Consider the following 6,637-nt stretch of genomic DNA (forward strand, 5'->3'; position numbering starts at 1 on the left):
TACCATTACATGTTACAATGTGGTAACTTACACAGCAAAATTATATAATCACACAATTCCAGACAAAGGAAGTCAGGTTATTGACTCACCTGCTTCAACTTTGAGGGATTAACGTACAGAGAAATAGATATGGCAAACAGTTACAATTTATACAAAGTTGAAAGTTTTAAAGCTAAAAGATATACACTACAATCATCAAACCCTATGCATCCTAGCAAAGAACAGGTCAATTACCACCATAACTTCTACCTAATCTTATGTTACGGTAAAATTTACCGGTTTTTCTGTGTGGTTGTTATTCGGAACATATTTACTCGTAAACTTTCACATTTGGCCATTTCAAGTCCTTTCATTTTAGTAAATCAAAAAATGTATAAAACCACGGTAGCTTTTGGAATAGATTTTTGTTGTTACTCGCTTTCATCATATGAACCTGCTTGCCGGCACTTTTGGTATTTATTACTGGTTTCTTTTAAGGTAAATATAAGTGTTAATGGCCTTTCTGGAAAAAAAATTGGTTTTCATGGTAGTTAGCAGCTGAGTTTATACTCGTAACTTTAATTTCTTTTCATACGATAGTTTCCACACCAACCTTGCATAGATAAGCAGAAACTTTTAATTGCTTTTCCGTTTTTATTTCCTAAGCTGCGCTACTGCAATTAAGATAGGTATCGTTTTCTATATCAGAGCTGTGAATTCGCATCTAAGTTTCCTACTTTAATGGCCTAGAGTCTTGTTCACTCACATCCCAGGATATATGCGGATGATACTCGTTTGACCTTTGCCAGTAACGATGTTGCCTATGTGGAGGAAAATATGAACGATGATCTAACTAAAATTACTGTCTTTTTATCGGCAAATAAAATCACTCTTAATAAGTCAAAGACTGAGTTTATGTTGATTGGTTCAAGGCAAAGGTTAAATACTTTTAATAGACTCCCGTCTTTTACTGTTGACAGTAATTCTATAAAATAAATAGAATTTACGAAACCTCTTGGAATATATATAGATGAAAACTTAACTTGGAACGTACCTATCGAACATATTTCTAAAAAAATTGCCTCCTGCACTGGCATCTTGAAAAGAAGCAGATCTTTTGTTCCTTTTGAAACGCTTCTTAGCATCTATAATGCCTTAGTTCAACCTCATTTCGGTTACTGTAGTGTCGTATGGGGGAATTGCAATAAATCTCTTTCCATTAAACGACAAAAACTACAGAATTGCACTGCGCGTATTTGACCTCTTCTTCATATGATGCCAATACGGATGATTAATCTCCAACGAGAGCAATATCTGCCTATTCTCTTAGGAATTGTGAAGGCAAATTAGCTGTTCCACTCCCCCGCACCAATTTTCTAAAAAACAGTTTCAGCTATAATGGTGCGGTGATGTGGAACAGCTTACCTACCAATCTGTGGCAAGCACAAACTAATGCTAGTTTTAAATCCGGCTGAAGGGGTTTCCTTTTCGATAACAAATAAGTTAATTAATCACACAGTATTCATGGAAAGCAGGCACTTCATCATTGTTTTTATTTTTCTGTAATTAGATTTAATTAGTAGTAGATTAGTATCTTAATAATGTAATTGATGCAATTTTAGTAATTACTTTAAGTCCTGATGTTTGATCCGTGTATAAATAAAGTTAAATAAATAAATAATAAATAAATACATACCACTTGCTTGACTTCGTCCATGACGGCACCACACAAGATCAGTCGTGTTTGCCTATTTTTATTATGGTTTGCTTTACATTTTATTTTTCTGCACTCCAAATCAGTCTTACATTCTTTTGAATCACTTTTTTTCGAGAATAGGTCTACATTTACTTTTTTTTCATTTGGTCTTTGTAGTGTATTAACGGATTTAACACAAACAGTAAACAACACCTTTGAAAGGAATCCAACACGTTGTTTTGATTATTAACATCGCGACACGCACACTCCGATATTCAAACAAGGTGGATGGGGAGGGTAGACTTAAACATTCACAAACAATACAGTCTTGTACCTCTAGCTGGTAGGATCTTAGGAGGCTTCAAAAATACTACTGGCTAGAGGTACAGCTTGCATATTTAGTCGACTTTGCACAATATTTACTGTGGTTTGCTCCAAATTTTACTTTGCTGCACTCCAAATTAGTCTAACACTTCTTTGAATCGTTTTTTCAAGAATATATTGACCTTTTTTATTTAGTCTTGTACCTCTACTGCTAGGAATTTTCAAATCACTTAAAGAAAGCAATTCTGCCATGCAATCATCGTTTATGAAACAGAAGCAGAAAACACGGTCATTATTACTCCTTGGAAAGCAGAAAGGTGAAATGGTAGACAATCGGGACAGTAAATCTCTCATTGTAAAATAGGAAAACTGACTGCTGTACTGGATAGAGGCCCAGCGTAAAGCAAACATCAGTTCCCGTTTTTTTTTATACAATCACATAAATACTGCAAAGGCAGCAACAAGAAAAAATTACAATGTTGACAACAAACTCTGAATTACAGTTCTACGATCACTGGCGTAAGTTACAAATGCGTGCCTGCTACCAGTCAGGAAAAACCCTCTTTTTATCTGACGAGGAAACCTGAACCTTCCTGAATGCAGAGTCAGACACTGACCATGAACCTCCAGGGAGGGAGGTTGAACCAAAGTATATAAATACAAACTGCAGAAAAATTATGCACCACCTACAATCACATTGAAATATATGCAAAGAAAATTGGTGTAAATTAAAAGAAATGTATTGTAGGATACAAACAAATCAGCAGCGATGTCAGCTTAGAGGGATTTGGCCCAGTAAAAGCCCGCCATCTTATTCCCACGTGTACATGATAAAAAAGTTTGAACTGCGAAAACTATAATTTGCTGTTATTCTTAGAACTGCAGCAAAAAACACCATGTGTTTGTCACCTTAACATTTTTTCTTCGTTGCTTATCAACTGCATGCCTACACACGCTTTTCAGAGATAATAAAACGAACTCTATCTTATGTGATCCTTGGTTGGAACATTGCAGTCTGGGGATCTTAAAAAAATTCCTCTGTGACAAATCAACAGGGCATTGAAGAGACATTTATTCATTCAGTCATTTATGATAAATGATCATTTATTAATTTGATCTGGTAGTCAGCCAGCCAGCCAGTCAATAAGTCTGTGCGGGAGGCATGTGCTGTAGGCATTGTCTTTTGGATCAGATCTGAAGTAGGATATCGAAAACCACATATAACCCCCCTTTTTTCGGGCTAACCACCACATTGAAGCTATTGAAGTTCAATAGTGCTTTTATGTTTTATTTTATTCCATTTTTCCAATTTTTGCGAAAAAAAACAACAACAACAAAAAGAAAGTAAGTGGATTACACACCTGTCTCTAAAACTCAAAATAAAGAGTAGATTTTATCTGCAGTTTTTTTAATTCCTTTAATAGAAAATTTTTGGATCCCCCTTCCCCTCTTGGTCTCTTCATAACCCTTACAACCCTACATCCCTCCACTTAACTTTCCCTCTCGTAACCAGAGTTCATCTGAGGCGCCCCTCTGACTTTAGACTAACCTTTACTAACACCGTAGCTGTTATACATAACATAGCTGGTTGTCGTTTCTATTTCGTGTTCGTGCAGTAGCTTCTCGGCCGATTTTACTTCGGGCTCAAGACTGAAAGTCTTAGAGATGACATGGTTCGAAGATACACGAAGCTGATATTAAGATAGAGGTAATCTTGAGGAAAATTACTATCTAAAAAATTGATTCGATTTGATTTTCCCGCACTTCTTGCTATGTACTGACTGAGTTTGCGCGTCTGGATTGCGTAATATTCTCGCTTGTGATCCGCTTGACTTCCATATCCGGCCCCAGGAATACGGCTGCCTAGAGATAGATCAGCGGAACCCGACTTTAATTATATGTAGTGGCCCTTGGAAAATAATCCACTGTTGATAAAAAGGAACTGTCTGTCACAAGTTATTGTTTATTTGCGTGACTTCAATTCAGCTTCATACGCACGCGTGATTGATATCGGTGCCATCGAGTCACGCTCGTTCGACACGTTCGCAAGTTTCACGCACAGTTTACGCTGAATGGAACGTTTCTCCGAAAGGATAGTTTCTATAATTCGTGCAATGTCCCAAATTTATGGGTTAGATCGAGTTTTCTTCCATAAATTGCACCATCCACCATATTGTTTATGCAATTTTGCCGACAACGGTCGGGGTGTTTCCAAACCGAAGACCGAAGACCGAAGACTTGGAAATCCATTAAATGAAATGTGCTGAAACGCTTTTTTCGACACCAAAACAATGAAATCGACCAGGTCCTCGTTTTGTATTTTTACCCGCCTCAAACTACAAAACGAAGACCTTCGCCAAAACGCTTTACTTCACGCTAAAACATTGAATTTGATGGGCGTCTTCGTCTTGTAGTTTTACCCGCCTCAAACTAAAAAACGATGACCCTCGCTGAAACGTTTATTTGACGCTAAAACATTAAAATCAATGGGGTCTTCGTTTTGAAGTTTTACCCGCCTCAAACTATAAAACGAAGACCCTCTATAAAATGCCGGTGTCCATTTTGTAGAAATCGCCGCCTAAAACTACTAAACGAGTACGAAACAACTAGTTTCAGTTAAAGGGCTCTTGCAATACATAGGCCCGAAGGTTGACATCAAAAAAATTCTAATCTGGTTGTTGTTTTACTGTAAAATCTCTATTAAAACCTACCTCCCTGTTAACCTCCCCCCCCCCTTCTAATAATCCCTCCGTGCGGAAGTCGTTTTTTCTGTAATAAGGCCCCCCCTTTCTATTAACCCCTCCCCCCCCACCCACCCCGTTTGGGGACATGAGATTTTGTAATTAGTCCAACTTATTCCCTATTACAAAATCCACTTCATGCGGCCCATTTGATTTGTTTTGAAACAAATATACATTCAAATGCATAACAATGTTGGCTGCTCCATATTAAATAATTCGTTCCATTTAAAGTTTCACCGCAGTTGTTTGAGTTTGTACAAAACCATTTTAAGACGGAAACGGTGTTTTAAGATTTGAAATAAGCGATCCCTCTCTAATAAGGCTTGAAATTAATTAAGCTCCCCTGGGGGCTTAGTAGAGCTTTTACTGTAATGTAAGTGATACACAACCATAATGTCGCACTTGGCAGCTGTCATTTAACAGTTTTAATTTACCAACAGCGACGGAATAAGAAGTTAGCCATTGCAATGTGCCACTTCTGTATTGGAAGAGTCTACCTTAATATAGCTTTTGAATTCAGACATTAATTTTCAGAGTTGTAAAAATCTTGAGCGACAGAGTTTATTGTTCGACAATTATTGTCGCAACAACTAATAAAAAGTAGCGGTAAACATAAACGTGTGCCAGGATAACCTTGATGTACCTTTATGGAATAGAACAGATTATCCTAGCAGTTAGGATGTTATCTTGGTCAGTTTATTTTCCTTTGTACGCTAATTCTGAGTGTACATTTTAACAAACAATCCTTTCACCGATTTGTCGCTTGGTATGTGAAAATCCATTAGTTCCATCCACTTATGCTCGCGATCAAGCCATATAACACGATAATGCTCCATCGTTACCGGCTCAAGGTTAAGTTGGAAGCTAATGAAATAACTCAAATTCCATAAGTATATGTCATCTTACGGTTAACGCCCCGGGCCGGCCGGCCGGCACGAACATTAACTAGCTCAGTATAAAAGCAAGAAAAACCGGGAAACTGAAAACAAGGAACAACTCTTACGTTTAACTTTCGTGATAACAAGTTTAACCTATGAGGAATTCACTGCATGGGGTTGCTACATGTAGTGACAGTTAAACAAAACTCAAACAGCGATAGTTAATTCTACAACTAAATATGCAAGCAGTCATGTCCCCATAATCAGTTTAACTATCAATACGAAGTTTACATGCTCTCGAAAGTAATTTGCGTATGTACAACTGGTTGAAAAACTCGAGCCATTTTCTCATCCAATTAGAAGCAAGACCAAAACGCTGGTTACATGCGCTAATTTTTCTGCGTTTGGCGCCGTTTGCATGTAATTACTTCAAATTGTGATGGGTCCACTAGGCTGCCTTCGCTCATGATTCTAGGACACTCAATTTAAAACTGTTGTAGGGCAATTGATGCACAAGTACTAAAAACGTCCGTTCACAAACAGGAACGTAGTCTCACGTTTTATTCGAATGTCAGCCCAAACTTGCTTGTGAGATACTTCTTGTGTGAATTTCGAAGGCTATATTTCACATCATTAGGAATTTCCACGAAGTCAACCGAAAAAAAAAGGAAATCTGTTGGTTAGACACTTCTTTGTCGTATGGTAGCATCTCACAGTCTCTTGACGTGAAGGTCGGCAATTTCTACAAAATGGACACCGGCATTTTAGAGAGGGTCTTCGTTTTGTAGTTTGGGGCAGGTAAAACTACAAAACGAAGACCCCATTGATTTCAATGTTTTAGCGTCAAATAAAACGTTTCAGCGAGGGTCTTCGTTTTTTAGTTTGAGGCGGGTAAAACTACAAAACAAAGACCCCATCGAATTCAGTGTTTTAGCGTCAAGTAAAGCGTTTTGGCGGAGATCTTCATTTTGTAGTTTGAGGTGGGAAAAACGGTCTTCGGTCTTCGGTCTTCGGTCTTC

At 37.7% G+C, this 6,637-nt stretch overlaps 1 pseudogene; it reads left to right on the top strand.

Annotated features, from left to right (window-relative positions):
- The first annotated feature begins 894 nt into the window (after positions 1 to 894).
- Positions 895 to 1,481, top strand: LOC131768844 (uncharacterized; annotated as a pseudogene).
- The last annotated feature ends 5,156 nt before the right edge of the window (positions 1,482 to 6,637 follow it).

Source organism: Pocillopora verrucosa, chromosome 6, assembly GCF_036669915.1.
Source record: "Pocillopora verrucosa isolate sample1 chromosome 6, ASM3666991v2, whole genome shotgun sequence".
Classification (NCBI taxonomy): Eukaryota; Metazoa; Cnidaria; class Anthozoa; order Scleractinia; family Pocilloporidae; genus Pocillopora; species Pocillopora verrucosa.